Source organism: Podarcis tiliguerta, assembly GCF_965153285.1.
Source record: "Podarcis tiliguerta genome assembly, chromosome: 2".
Lineage (NCBI taxonomy): Eukaryota > Metazoa > Chordata > Lepidosauria > Squamata > Lacertidae > Podarcis > Podarcis tiliguerta.
In genome coordinates, this window is record NC_139535.1 from 4,826,241 (window position 1) to 4,841,432 (window position 15,192).

Consider the following 15,192-nt stretch of genomic DNA (forward strand, 5'->3'; position numbering starts at 1 on the left):
TCAAGACTTATCCTATATCCTCCTTATATCCCTCCTGCTTTCCTTTTTGTCCTCCTTCCTGTTCATCGGCCAGCCAAGCAAAGTGACCTGCCTTCTCCGACAAACAGCCTTCAGCATCATCTTCTCAGTTGCTGTCTCTTCTGTTTTGGCAAAAACCATCACGGTGGTGCTGGCCTTCCTGGCCACAAAGCCAGGGAACAAGGTGAGGAGATGGCTGGGGAAGAGTCTGGCCAACTCCATTGTCCTTTCCTGTTCCAGTATGCAGCTTGTCATCTGCAGCATCTGGCTGGGAATCTCCCCACCCTTCCCAGACTCTGACATCCAAGCCCAAGCTGGAGAGATCATCCTTCTATGCAATGAAGGATCTGTTGCCATGTTTTACACTGTCCTTGGTTACATGGGTTTCCTGGCAGCCATTTGCTTCACAGTGGCTTTTCTAGCCAGAAAGCTTCCCGGGTCCTTCAATGAAGCCAAGCTGATCACCTTCAGCATGCTGGTCTTCTGCAGTGTTTGGGTGTCCTTTGTGCCCACCTACCTGAGCACAAAAGGGAAGTTCATGGTAGCTGTGCAGGTCTTCTCTATGTTGGCCTCCAGTGCTGGACTTCTGGGCTGCATCTTCCTACCGAAGTGCTACATTATCATCCTCAGGCCTGATCTGAACACAAAGGCACATCTAACTACAAAAAGTGAAGGCGGTAGTGTCTGATTCTTAGCTTCTTTGATGATTCTTAGCTTCACATCATATACCACGTTGTTCAAGTGGAACCGAGTCTGGTGTCAGAATGCTGTTAGCGGCTTTCGGCTGGTTGCCTTGGAAATTATAAAGGCAATTAAAGGTTTCTTGCAGTCTTGCTCCTGCCCCAAAGATTTCAGGATGATTTGCAGATGTCAGGAATTGAACCCAGGACCTTCAGCATGTATATGGTCCATGTTCTGCTGTGCCCTTATATTATTGTTTCATCCATCTAATTCATTTTTGCTCTCTAGACAACTGTAACCTTTGGTAAAAGATACCATAGCCCCGATGTTTTACCTTTTCATCATCTGCCATGAATACGCAAAGCATTAAGCCTGGGTCTGACTGTTAACTGTCTCTCACTTTGCTGGGGTTTGAAGCTCATTCTGTCTGTGACATCATACACTGATGTCACAATGATGCATCTGCATTCATCCATGGTAACATCACTGGCCAACGTCACTCCTGCAAGTAGGTCACCAGCAGCCTGGCTCTCCAGCAATCTTAATGTATAGCCTGAGCATGAAGAAGAATATGGAGATCATCAGGTGGTTTGGGCTGGGTGTTCATCAGTTTGAGGAACCAGTTAAGGTTAATGTGTGAGTATCTGGAGGTGGCTGGAGAATGGATGGTGGCTAACGGACTGAAGTTGAATCCTGACAAGACAGAGGTACTGTTTTGGGGAGATGGGGGCGGGCATGGGGGACCCCCTGGTCTTGAATGGTCTTGAATGGGGCAACTGTGCCCCTGAAGGACCAGGTGTGCAGGTGAGTCATTTTGGACTCACAGGTGTCCATGGAGGCACAGGTTAACTCTGTCTACCAGCTCCATATGGTATGCTAGCTGTGACCCTACCTGCCCGCAAACTGTCTCACCAGAGTGGTGCATGCTCTGGTTATCTCCACCAGGTCCATATAACAGTGATTCTAAAGGAACTTCACTGGCTCCCCGAGCACAATTCAAAGTGTTGGTGCTGACCTTTAAAGCCCTAATTAAGATCATCGCACCCAGAAGTCCAGACACGGGAAGTCACCTAAATATGTTTCATTTGGTATTTGAATAATTGGCTCCTTTTTTAGTGGTATAATTTGGTTTGTGATAATGTGATTGTCATTGGATTACAGTGGTACATCGGGTTAAGTACTTAATTCATTCTGGAGGTCTGTTCTTAACCTGAAACTGTTCTTAACCTGAAGCACCACTTTAGCTAATGGGGCCTCCTGCTGCCGCCGCGCCGCCAGAGCACGATTTCTGTTCTCATCCTGAAGCCAACTTCTTAACCTGAGGTACTATTTCTGGGTTAGCGGAGTCTGTAACCTGAAGCGTATGTAACCTGAGGTACCACTGTATTGTAATTGAAAATTAATAAAAAATATTATATACAATTAGCTATGCCTCCCAGAATATACACTTATCTCTCTCTCTCTCTCTCTCTCTCTCTCTCTCACACACACACACACACACACAGAGCTATTTATGCTCCTGCATGTATGGAAAAGGACCACTGTCTCCTGTCTGCACTTAGGGAGTGAGAGAATTTATCTCAAGAAGGTCTTTCCCCAGGAGAAATGGGCAATGCAACCTAAAAACACATGACATGTTAGATACAGTAAGGCAACAGATAGGTTTTCACAACATTTAAAAAAAAGTTTAAAAGAGAGGTTGATATATATATATATATATATATATATATATATATATATGCATGCATGCTTAATCATTATTGGCATTTTAATCCTGCTACACAAGTAAGCTCCCAAGATTGACTCACAAATATCAAGAAGACAGATCCTGCCCTCAGCTCACAATCTAAGAGACACAACATAAAAGTGGTCTGGGAGGGAAAACGGGAACAGCAAGTTCAGGCACCCATTCGAAGTCTCTCAGGAGAGACATGTAGTCTCATCTCTCCTTTATCCTGATGAAACAGCTGCTGAATAAGTCCACTTATTAGGAATAACAAGTGCTCATAAACGTAGGTTATTTGTGTTTCAAAGACCAGCTGGACTTCGGCGCCTAGCAAGTTCATCAGCTGCATATTCCTGCGTTGCAGAAGTTTATACTACAGGATCCTCAAGTACCCTTCCAACTCTACGATTCATCAGTTCTCTTGCAAGCAGTGACAGTCCCATCAAAAGCTCCTTCAGAAATAGAACACCAGGTTCATCCAGCAGGATCAGCCGGAACATCTGATGAGCCTTCAGTCTTTTTCAATTTCATGTGAGTTGTTTTGTAAGCAGCAAGGACACCTGAAGGAATGTCCTCCCAACCCTTTTTGGCTGCAATCAAATAGCTGCTTACTTGGGAGGAGGCCCCACAAAACTGAATGGGAATACTGAGTAGAGATGCTAGGATTGCACTGATGACTTCACAGGAAGCTTTTACCCATACACAGATTGACAGGCCCATCAGTGAGTTCTTACAAAAAACAATTTCCCCAGTGGTTCAAAGAGCAATAGAACATCAACAGTTGAAGGCCTCATTCGCAAGCAGTGAGAGTCACTTCAGAAGGTTCCACATCTTCAAGAATTTGCCCCAAACTCCACTACCACCTGCAGTAAAACACACTGTTCTTGAATGTATAATGGATCATTACATACTGGACTCTGTAGATAACATTTGTGTTAATAGCCTTCCTCAGCCCAACTATGTATGATTGAAATTCTTCCAGGGAAAGGGCAGTCTTCAAGGTCTCTAACAGATTTCTCTGTTCTGACTCTTCCAACACTCAGCGTCATTGGAAGCTGAATTGAATTAGAATTGAATCTCTAGTTGGCTGTTACTACATACCTGTATATTACTAAGCTAAGGCCAGATATTATGGCTACTGTATAAAGCCAATGGACCAGTCAGCTGGTTGGGTTGTCTCATGAACCCGAACTTCTATTAGCTCATGTGAGTATCTCATGACTTATCTCTGTGTTAGAGGCCAATGAATCTATAGTTCTGAGGCAGTGTGGTGTAGTGATCAGGGAGTTGGACAGGGGCCTAGGACACAAGAGTTTAAATTCCCGTCTAAAGTCCAAACTTCTAGTATTATTACTGGGAGGGAGGAAAATTTTTACTATCCATATTATCCACACCATGCAGGAATTTATAAACGTCTAACAACTCTTGCCTTGCTGGTCTTGGTCCATCATAGCTATTCTATAGTTTCTTGGACTTCACTGAAGTTAACATTTCCTCAAGTTTAGCAGGGCCCAGATTGACAGCCCCACCTTTGAGTTCTCACAAACATGTTTTGCTTTGGCTCTGCAGATGCCCATTGAGTCACACACCAATTCCAGGGATTTGCAGAGCAGGTGGACTTCTTAACTTGATAATTATAAAAATCGTGATAATTTACTTACTCCAGGGATTTCCCCAATGGTGGCCTTGGAGTCCACAAATAACATAAACATCAGAATCAGAGGCAGAATGATATACCTTATTGTCACAAGCCTGAAAGAAGAACTGGGTCATAAATATGAGAAGCCAGGCCTGAGAGATTTGGGGCTGGCAGGGCTTGTTTCTGTGGGAGGTTTCCTTTTTCTACCTCTGCTTCTGAAGCTACTGTAGGAGTCCAGCTGTGCTTCTAATGTAACTGCTGTCACAAGAGTGTATGATTCTTGCAGGCATAGCCAGGATGATATTAGTGCTGCTGTTATTTGTGCTGCTTATGCCCCATGGAGCCTGTGGGATGCTGAAAGCAAAATGCCCATTGAACCTAAATGAGGAAAGTGATCCTCTGAATTATTTCAGGCCAGGAGACCACCTCATTAGTGGGGTCATATTTCCAAGCGCTTATACAACTTACCCATTCAAGTTCTCCATCCCTCCCAAAAACACTGTTATGACGTAAGTGACTTTATGGTACCCAGCCTTCATTCACATTTATGGCTGTTTGTCAGAGACACCATTTAATATCTGGCCATCCCTGATAAAAACCTTCTCTCTCCTTTGGCCCTCTATTGCCTTTGGAAGAAGATTTGGGGATTGAGAGTCAGCAACAAAGTACCTAGCAACCCCTTGGCATCCTGCTAACAGAGAGGCTAATTCTGAACCGTTTCACTATTTTGGAGTTTCAATAATACAAAGCACAGTTGATCATCTCATGTCTCATTTTGTATTTTTATGCAAAAACTGTGTTTCTTCCTAAGTAAAGGTAAAGGTACCCCTGCCCGTACGGGCCAGTCTTGACAGACTCTAGGGTTGTGCGCCCATCTCACTCAAGAGGCCGAGGGCCAGCGCTGTCCGAAGACACTTCCGGGTCACGTGGCCAGCGTGACATCGCTGCTCTGGTGAGCCAGAGCCGCACACGGAAACGCTGTTTACCTTCCCGCTAGTAAGCAGTCCCTATTTATCTACTTGCACCCGGGAGTGCTTTTGAACTGCTAGGTTGGCAAGCGCTGGGACGGAACAGCGGGAGCGCACCCCTCCGCAGGGATTCGAACCGCCGACCTCTTGATCGGCAAGCCCTAGGCGCTGAGGCTTTAACCCACAGCGCCACCCGTGTCCCTGTGTTTCTTCCTAGTCAAGTATAAAATGCCTTTGACAGCTTCCCCTATTCCTGTATTCCAAAGAGAACTGTCTAACTTAAAAGTCCCAGGTGGTCTTGGGCGTATTTGGATTACATTGTATCTTAAGTAAGTATTAAATGCACTGCGCAATCTTGCATTTGGGGATCAAAAAAAGTGTAAAAATCAGAATGTAAGGCGACTAACTTCTTCCCTTTAAACTCTATGGAACGCTCAAATCAGTATAGGAACCTTACTAGGTAGTTCCACCAGCCTCAGAAGTTAAGGTGGGTAGCCCAAGAGAGCGCATTTCTCTCTTTCATATCTTCTCATCCTGTAAAGAGTTCCTAACAAGTCTCTGCACTTAAGAAACTTTAAGTGATCATTTCAGTCTAATTCACCCCAGTTCAAGCTCCACTAAATACTACTCATCTCTTTGTTGGTGGATCTGGGCAAGATTCTGCTCCTTCTAGCTGCAGAGTTTGGCCCGTTAGATATAAAATCAGCACGATCTTCTGATGCTCTTACAGAGCAAGGAATGTTGCAAGTTGTTCTCATTTAATGGGGAATAGGAGGCTAAAATGATTTTTCGTGTATTCATTTATTTGCAGTTGGCCAGCATGGGACACCTCACCAGTCCTCTCCATCTTGTTTGCAACCCAGGAGATCACCCGGTATCTTAAGCATTTAGCCAATGTCACCCTGGGCTATAGCATCTATGAGGCCGCTTTTGATGTCAGAACAACTGCCGATGCCATGCTAGACAGTATCCCAAACTACAGCTGTGGAAGACAGAATAACGTGTTGGCTGTTTTTGAAGCAACTTCTTCTGAAATCCCCAGCCAGATTTCAAGCATGTTGGGCATCTACAAAATGCCCCAGGTAGGAATTGGAAGGGAAGAGATCAATTATGTTTCATTTCTCTTTGCTGTCTCCCCAGCAGTGGTGATGAAGCCCTTCATGCCCCCAGAAGTTTCTAAACTACAAAGACAACCATTATTTGTAGCCATGTTTGTGCAGACTGATGGGAGATGTACTTCAGCAATATCCTAAGGGCCAAATTTTCCAGGGAACACAAAAGAAAAGCACCCAAAAAGAGAGACTAAAGGGGGTGGGAATCACATTTTAAGAATGTGGAAAGCGATTTAGAAAACCCTCCGCCTCTTTCTGTCTCCCTCCCCAGACTGTCATAGGAAGATGTATTAAAAAGTAGCCCCTGGCTGCTAAGGAGTTGTTGTTTCTCAGGCAGACCAGTGGCTGTCTGGCAGCTAAATGAACACAGAGGTTTAGGTGCCTGCACTCCTTCAGACTGTGCAGCTGCTTAGCTTCTGCCTCTCATTCTGTGTAGTGGCACATTGTGACTGTAGGAAGAGGTTAGAGTGCCAAGACCCCTGAGGGCTCCAGATACTCTGTCTCAATGTCCATTGGAGCCAGTTCCTTCTCTGTAAGCTCCAGGTCCTCTTCTGAACAGGATTAATCCATCAGAGGCATGGCAGACATCCTGTAAGCATGTGGTTAGCATCTGGTTAGATGAGCCTCTGACCTGATCATGTGATGGGACCCTTCTTGGGTATTTCTGAAAACATGACACCACTCCTATTCTTACTAGATGAGTTTTGGCTCTGCTGCTCAGGATCTGAATGACAAAACTCAGTTCCCTTTTATCTACCGGATGATCCCCAAAGAAGAAACCCAGCACATGGGGATTGTCAAGTTGCTGCTCCATTTCAGGTGGACGTGGATCGGTCTCTTTGTTCCAGACAATGACAATGGAGAAAGGTTCCTGAGTGCTTTCACACCTCTGCTGATCCGCAGTGGGATTTGTGTTGCTTTCTTAGAAAATTTTCGGATTTTGACCCTGCGACAAATGTCATCCTTACATTGTAAAGCTTCGGACTTGAGAAAAGTCAAGGTGTTTGTTTATTATGGGGACTCTGAACACGGAGTTTATCCAATCATGATTTTACAAAGCATTCAGCAAGTGAGGGAATCTCAGGGGATAGTCTGGATCACAACAGATCTTATGGACATTGACGATATGTTGTTTCTTAACATGCATTCTTTCCCACCTGCCCAAGGTTCTTTGTCCTTTGTAATGAATACCAAAAAAAGGAGAGAACGTGGCTACTATACTCGACTTTCATTTGCAACTGAATCTGCATCTGTACAGTTTTGGGAGAAAGCATTCAATTGTTCGTGTTCAAAGGATGTGCTGCCCATGGTGGGTTGGACAAGATGCACAGAAAAGGAACTACAGGAAACTTTGTCCCAGGAGGAGATGGAGGCAATCTGGTCTCAAGACCGCTATAGCATTTACTACAGTGTCCAACTTGTGGCTCAGGCCCTAAATGCTGCATATTCATCCAGATCCAAATGGAGGTTAATGGCGGGTGGAGGAGACAGATTGGAACTTCAAAGGCTGCAGCCATGGCAGGTCTGTCCTCTCCCCTTTTTTGCAAACACATTGTCCTTCTCTGGAATCCGTTTCAGATTGTATATTCTTTGCAGTTTATCTCATTGTAATTATTAAATACTATGCCTTATCTTTAGTAGGACATGTTAATAAGTTTTTAAAAAATTGTTCATCTATTTTTGAGGTTCTAAGATACTTTGAAAATTGATTAAAATCATTTTTTAAATTAGATAATTTGGGAAAGTTGGTGGAACTTTCAAAGCACAAACTAAGCTATGAAAATTGTTAAGAAGCGTTCTCTTACATAAAGATGAATTAATTACTATATTTATTGCATAATATTTGTATATTGCTTGACTCCTGAAAAAACACCTCAAAACACTTTACAAAAAAGTTAAAATAAAAAAATTATCACTAAAGAAAACCCTTATTTAAAACATAGAAAGTCGAAATGACAATAGGATAGCTTAAAACCAATTAAAAGGCATGCTAGCTTTCTACAATTGCCAAGTGCTTGCTAGGATGTGTCCTCTATATGTCTTTATTTGAGTCATATGTCTTTGTGAATTTACAACCTGATAAAGGACCTGTTGTAATGTCCAAAAGGTCATCATTTAGCTGACCCAAGGCCTCTGCCTCAATGTCCTAGATTTAGGACAATTTCATGAGAATTTGTATGTCTGGAATCTTCCTCAAAGAAGAAAAACAAGACTACATCCCACAAAATATCCAACTTCATGAAAGGATTTTCTCAATCATGTACCCAGGAAACATCCTGCAACAACCCTGATATCATGTTTTCTAAATGCTGGTGTTTTCTCTGCCATCTTAGCTTCACACTTTCTTGAAAGAAATTTGGCTTTCCAATTCATCCATAGGAGGGATGTATTCTGATCAGAATGGGGAGCTGACTGCCAACTTTGATATCGTGAACTGGGTTGTATTTCCCAATAGATCTCACAGCAGAAAGAAAGTTGGGAGCATCAAGGGACAGGCATCCTCCGACATAAAATTCTCCATTAAACCAGGAGCCATTGTGTGGCCTGGCAACTTCAGCAAGGTCATTGCATTCATTCAGTCATTCTTTCTTTATTTCATTGCGTATATATCACTGGGGAACAATTTTTTTTCATTTTCTGTTGCATGAGATTTTTCAACTGTTCATATATGTTCTTTCAATGCTGATTTCAAATCTGAAATCGATTTACATGTACGTGCTATAGGTATCTTTCAATTTCCGACTTTTGCCGATATGTCATATTTACACTGGGGATAAATGGACACTGACACTTTGATCTGCCCTAACCACATGGTAATTCTTGTTTTGCAAACTTAATTTTTCTTTATTTTTATAGTTTTGTAACCTAAATATTTGTATTTTTCAGATCGGACCATGGCTTCTTCAAGTAGACAAAAATGTGTAAACAAGCCTGGTGCCTTTTGTTATGTATGTGGCTGCTACGCACTTCCTCGTCAAAGACGCAAAAACACAAACAGTGTTTGTGAGGCGTGCCTATAAAAGCTATTTTGAAATTCCCCTGGGCAACCAAGACAAGAAATGGGCTCTGCATATTGTTTGTCACAATTGTGAGGAAATGCTTAGAGACTGGACCAAAGGAAAATGGAAGAGTATGCCTTTTTGGGTTCCCATGGTTTGGTGAGAACCCAAGGATCACACAAGTGACTGCTATTTTTGTTTCCCAGTGGTCTCTACAAGCTGTTGTTATTCAGGTACTTGGTAAAGCCTTTCTGTTGTCCAAGCAAGAAGTTGACCATTTTGAGAGCCACACAGATGGTCCAGTTGTGCTCCTCACGATGTTCACTTCCTTCATCTTCAGAAGAGACAAATCCCTTAAAAACTGGAATTGGGAGTTCCTCAGAGTGCAGGATAGGTCTAATTGCTGAAGGAATACTGGGATAGGCGACAGAATGTCAGTTTTTCTTGCCGATACCCTTCGTATTGACCAGACAAAATTAGCGTGACAAAAGGCATCAGGCTTGTTTACACATTTTTTGTCTACTTGAACTATTTGAACTATATATGGTTTTCTGCCTCTTCATTTAATCCTCACAACAACCCTGTGAAGTAGGATGGACTGAGAGGAAGTGACTGGCCCAAGGTCACCTAGAAAGCTTCATGGCTTCATGGGAATTTAACCCTTAGTCTCCCAGATTCTTGTCCAACCTTCTGACCACTATGGCACAACTGGCTCTGCTTCCTTTGCTGTGACATCTGTTACGTTCTGATGATATGCTGATAGGAGCCATTTTCAGGTTAACCCTAAGTGGGCTCTGTGCAGAGTGAGACCCACTCCTGATTGTGTAGAGCACAGCTGTTTTCCTTCTCTGTTTTCCCCTCTCTTTTTTTCATAGCAATTCAGATGGAGAGGGGCAAATAGAGGAGAGGCTGCTCTTAAGCTTGCATTTTCATCTATCCCTCCGAGTGGATGAAACAAGCACATCAATGGGCCAAAAGTGGGCAGTGTGGGCCTAACTGCCATGTGGCCTTTATCAGCTGCCCAATAACAGCAACTGCTTATAAAAGCACCATAGTGCTTTTATACACACCATAGTATGGGGCTGCCATACCTCCGTGTTATCTCAGACACATCCAAGAATTGGGCTGCAGAAATGGCACCCAATCAGCTTTTTGCTGAAACAGAAAAGTGTACTGGAGAAATCAAATGTATGACAAGTAGGGCAATTAAAATAATAGTAATTCATAGAAAAACACACACAAAATGAGAGCGGAGAAAAATTAAAGCTCAATGCAGCGGAACCTCTACTCACGACCACAGTCCCTTCCGGAGGCCCATCCTTATAGTGGAATGATCCACTGTGTGCAGGCGCATTTGGCGGCAGCCCACTTCTGTTCATGTGCAGATGGCAGCAGCCACTTCTGCGTGTGCGCGAGTCGTGGCAAACCCGGTGTTTACTTCCGGGTTTGCCGCGGCCGTGACTTGGAACGGGCCTAAGTACAGTGGGATGTATGTAGAGGTTCTGCTTTAACTTTGTCCTGAATATGGCAACCCTATCATAGTAACAACAAAAACCAATAAATATCAAATACAGTTTAAAATGCCAAAGTTTGTTTCATCTTTTGCGTTCAACAATTAAAAATGAAACTTTATGTCAGAAAGAAGACAAGTTCTCCACAGTCCAACAAAATTTGAAAGGGTCTCGTTCCCATTTTAAGCTTTCTAACCTGGCCTCGGAATTCTAAAAATGATTATTCTTTGATGTCTGCAATTTATGCTGCTCTCCGTTGATTCTCCCTCTCCGTGTTTTTAGGTCGTGCCTCGTTCAAGATGTACCAAAAGCTGTCACCCAGGATATGCCAGAGTGACTAAAGAAGGGGAGACCGTTTGCTGCTATGATTGTGCTCCTTGTGCGGAAGGGACCATCTCTGTTCAGGAAGGTGGGTGACTCCAGAGGAAAGGGAGAGGCTTGCTGGATCAGGCCAAAGGCCCAGGTAGTCCAAAGCCCTGTTCTCACAGCGTTGAATCAGATGCTTATGAGAAGCCCATAAGCAGGGCCTGAGCACAACAGCCGTCAAGGGAAGGGGACAAATATTGAAGCCTACAGAAGTTGGGCACCACCCCACTCTCTGCCGAGCAGAAGCAAAATTTCAGGGGGTTCGAGGGGTCACCCAGAGTTTGTGCTCCTTCGGAGAATTGAAGACACGGGAAAACTGTTGTAGCTTTAAGAAATATGATTTATTCACATATTTACACCTTCAATCTGTATGGAGGGAGTCCACATCTTAGCACATGATCAAGAGGGACTTGTTCCCCATAGCAGTGCAGAACTCGAGTGCAAGAAATCTCTCCTAACCATTTTTCAGCCACCCTAGCCAAGATACGTCCCTCCTTGTTCTCTGCCTTATTCTTCCCAGCCTACCTTCCTAAAGACTGTATTTTCCTGACACCTCAAATGCACACCCCATCACCAGGGCAACCTCCATCTTCCCAGGCCCAAGAATTCCTCTCAGATGGGCCATCAACAGCCTTTGTCGTGTTGGAGCCTCTGCCCCATGTAACGTCCTGGCTTGGAAAGAAACCTAGCCTGACTTTCAACCTTCAATACTCCAGACCTAGCGTCCTCAAACTCAGGCCCGTGGGCTGTATCTGGTCCACCAGGGTCCTGGACCTGGCCCGCCTGGAGTCGGAAGGGGATTGCGGAGGAAGAGGCACCCCCGCGCCCCAGACCCCATGCACCCCGTCTCCCTCTCACAGCCTCCTCACCCACCTGCGAGTGAGCGCGCTGCCTGGGCAAGCCGGGCCTCTCCCCGCCTACCTCCCCACCACAGAGGCCGGCAGTGCATAGGATGGGGCCGGCATGAGGGCCTTTCTGGCACTGCAGCACACCGCATCCTTGCTACCGCATCACAGGGCTCCTGCCGCGCCTCCCCAGAGCCCAGTACCGGCTCCAATCCCCCGATCTGGCGCATCTGTAATGCCGTGACGTGGAATTCATGATGTGCCAGAGGAGCTGCCCCACAGTAAGTCGGGAGTCATGGGGACGGGCGACATGCATGCAGGCCGCACCGTGGAGATTGGTAGGGAGACGCATGGGCAGGCTGAAGTGTGAGGATTTGGGGCTGGAGGACAGGCATACAGGCTGGGGTGGGTGGGTGATGGTTAGGGAGACACTCGGGCAAGTTGGGTTGTGAGGATGGGGCTTAAGGAGACATGGGTCTGGCTGGGTCGTGGGGATCTGGGTTAGGGAGACGTGTATCATCTGGGTTGTGGGGATGGGTGTGTGCAGGCAGACAAGGCTGGGTTGTGGGGATGGGGGCATGGAAGGCCTGCATGTAGACTGGGCCATGGGGGTGAGGGAGATCCGTGTGTAGCCTGGCTTGTAGGGATGAGCATTAGTGAATTCACCATCTCATTAACCAAAAGCAGGCCCATACTTCCCGTTGAAATACTTATATGTTTATGTTGATTAAAATCGTTCTTCATTTTAAATATTGTATTGTTTTTCCTCTTTTTGTGCACTACAAATAAAATATGTGCAGTGTGCATAGGAATTCATTCATATTTTCTTGCAAATTATAGTCGGGCCCCCGACAGTGTCTGAGGGACAGTGAACCAGCCCCCTGTTTAAAAAGTTTGGGGACCCCTGCTCCAGACAATTAAAATCCTATCATCTATTAATTTATTATTGATGTTTCCCAATGTATCGGAAAACAGACAGTTATGGATATAAGAATTTTCTGAGTTATGCTGAAGTCATTCTCCTTCTCCTTAGATGCAAAGCATTGCACCAGATGCCCAGAAGATCAGCATGCAAATCAAGCGCGAGACAAATGTGTCCCCAAGACTATAACATTTCTCACTTATGAAGAATCCTTGGGGATTGTCCTGGTGTCCTTTGCTCTCTTCTTGTGCTTAACCGCTGGTGTTGTCCTAGGAATCTTCATTAAATACAAGGAAACTCCCATAGTCAAAGCTAACAATCGAGACTTATCCTATATCCTCCTTATCTCCCTCCTGCTTTCCTTTTGGTCCTCCTTCCTGTTCATCGGCCGGCCAAGGAAAGTGACCTGCCTTCTACGACAAACAGCATTCAGCATCATATTTTCATTTGCCGTCTCCTCTGTGTTGGCAAAAACCATCACTGTGGTGCTGGCCTTCCTGGCCACAAAGCCAGGGAACAAGGTGAGGAGATGGCTGGGGAAGAGTCTGGCCAACTCCATTGTCCTTTCCTGTTGTGGTATTCAGGTTGTCATCTGCAGCATCTGGCTGGGAATCTCCCCACCCTTCCCAGACTCCGACATGCACTCCCAAGCTAGAGAGATCATCCTTCTATGCAATGAAGGATCTGTTGCCATGTTTTACACTGTCCTTGGCTACATGGGCTTTCTGGCTGCAATCTGCTTCACGGTGGCTTTCCTAGCCAGGAACCTTCCAGGGTCCTTCAATGAAGCCAAGCTGATCACCTTCAGCATGTTGGTCTTCTGCAGTGTTTGGGTGTCCTTTGTGCCCACCTACCTGAGCACCAAGGGGAAGTATATGGTGGCCGTGCAGGTCTTCTCTATGTTGGCCTCCAGTGCTGGGCTTCTGGGCTGCATCTTCCTTCCCAAGTGCTACATTATCATCCTCAGGCCTGATCTGAACACAAAAGCACATCTAACTACAAAATGCAAAGATGGTAGTATCTGATTCTTTGGTTCTTTGAAGATTCTTAGTGTCACATAAAATACAGTATTGCTAAAGTGGACCTGACCCTGGTGTCAGGATGCTGTCATTGGCTCTTTGCTCTCCTACTTTTAAGGCCTGCTGAGTTCTGGGAGGCGAGGGGGGGGTCTGTGATGCTTTCTATTGATACCGTGTCAGCAAGCCGCTGCTCCATTTCTTCTCCTCCTCCTCTCCCATTATTTCCCAACTTTACCCCTCATCTGCCTCTGAGCTGTGTCTTCCTCCATCTGTGATGAAGTCCATGGCTATGGTTTCCCATGGTCCTTGTGGGGTGGGCAGCAGTTGTAGTAAGCCTGCTGGTGCCTCCCTTGGTCTCTTTGCCCACTGACACATCTCACAGGCTCTCAGGTATTCCTTGTCCTCCTCCCTCATCCTTGGCCACTAGAACTGCTGTGTCTCATGCTTTAACGTCTTGTGCTGCCCGAAGTAGCCCAGTTTAAGGTTGTCATGGCATTAACCCAGCACCTTGGCTCAGAGGTCTCCCGCTGGGATGTAGAGAACTTCTCTCTACAATAGGCCACCCTTATCTACGAAGCCCTTTGCTTCATTGCTGCTTTCCTGCAGTGCTGTTAACTTGCCTCTGGCAAAGGCATCCTCTCTTGTTTGCTGCTGGAAGTTTCTGACTTCCATGACTGATCCAGCAACTAGCTGTAGCTGTGCTGGTTTCAAGATATGCCTATACACTGGGACTGTCTCGTCGTTCTGATATTCAGGCTCCCTGGAGAGAGCATCCACTGCTTGATTCTGACTATCCGACACATACTGGACCCTGAAGTCGAACCGAGCAAAGAACTGTGTGAAGTGGACCTGCTGCTGATTTAGACGACACTCCAGATCGTGATGGTCGGTGCACACCTCCACCTTGTGCTATGCCCCTTCCAGGAAGTGTCTCCACACTTCAAAGGCTTCATTGACTGCTAAAAGCTCCTTTTCCCAAATAGTGTCATTCTGTTCGGAAGGAGCCAATTTTTGAGAGTGGAAGGCACACAGGCGTAGGGTCCCCTCTTGGTCTTCCTGCAGCAGCACATCACCAACCGATCGGTCATAGGCATCCGTTTCTACACCCAACAGGCTGTGGGGGTCTGCCAGAGCTAGGTACACCTCTGAGGAGAACAAAGTTTTGAGATGCTCAAACACCTGTTATAGAATCAAAGAATCATAGAGTTGGAAGAGACCACAAGGGCCATCGAGTCCAACCCCCTGCCAAGCAGGAAACACCATCAGAGCACTCCTGACATATGGTTGTCAAGCCTCTGCTTAAAGACCTCCAAAGAAGGAGACTCCACCACACTCCTTGGCAGCAAATTCCACTGTCAAACAGCTCTTACTGTCAGGAAGTTCTTC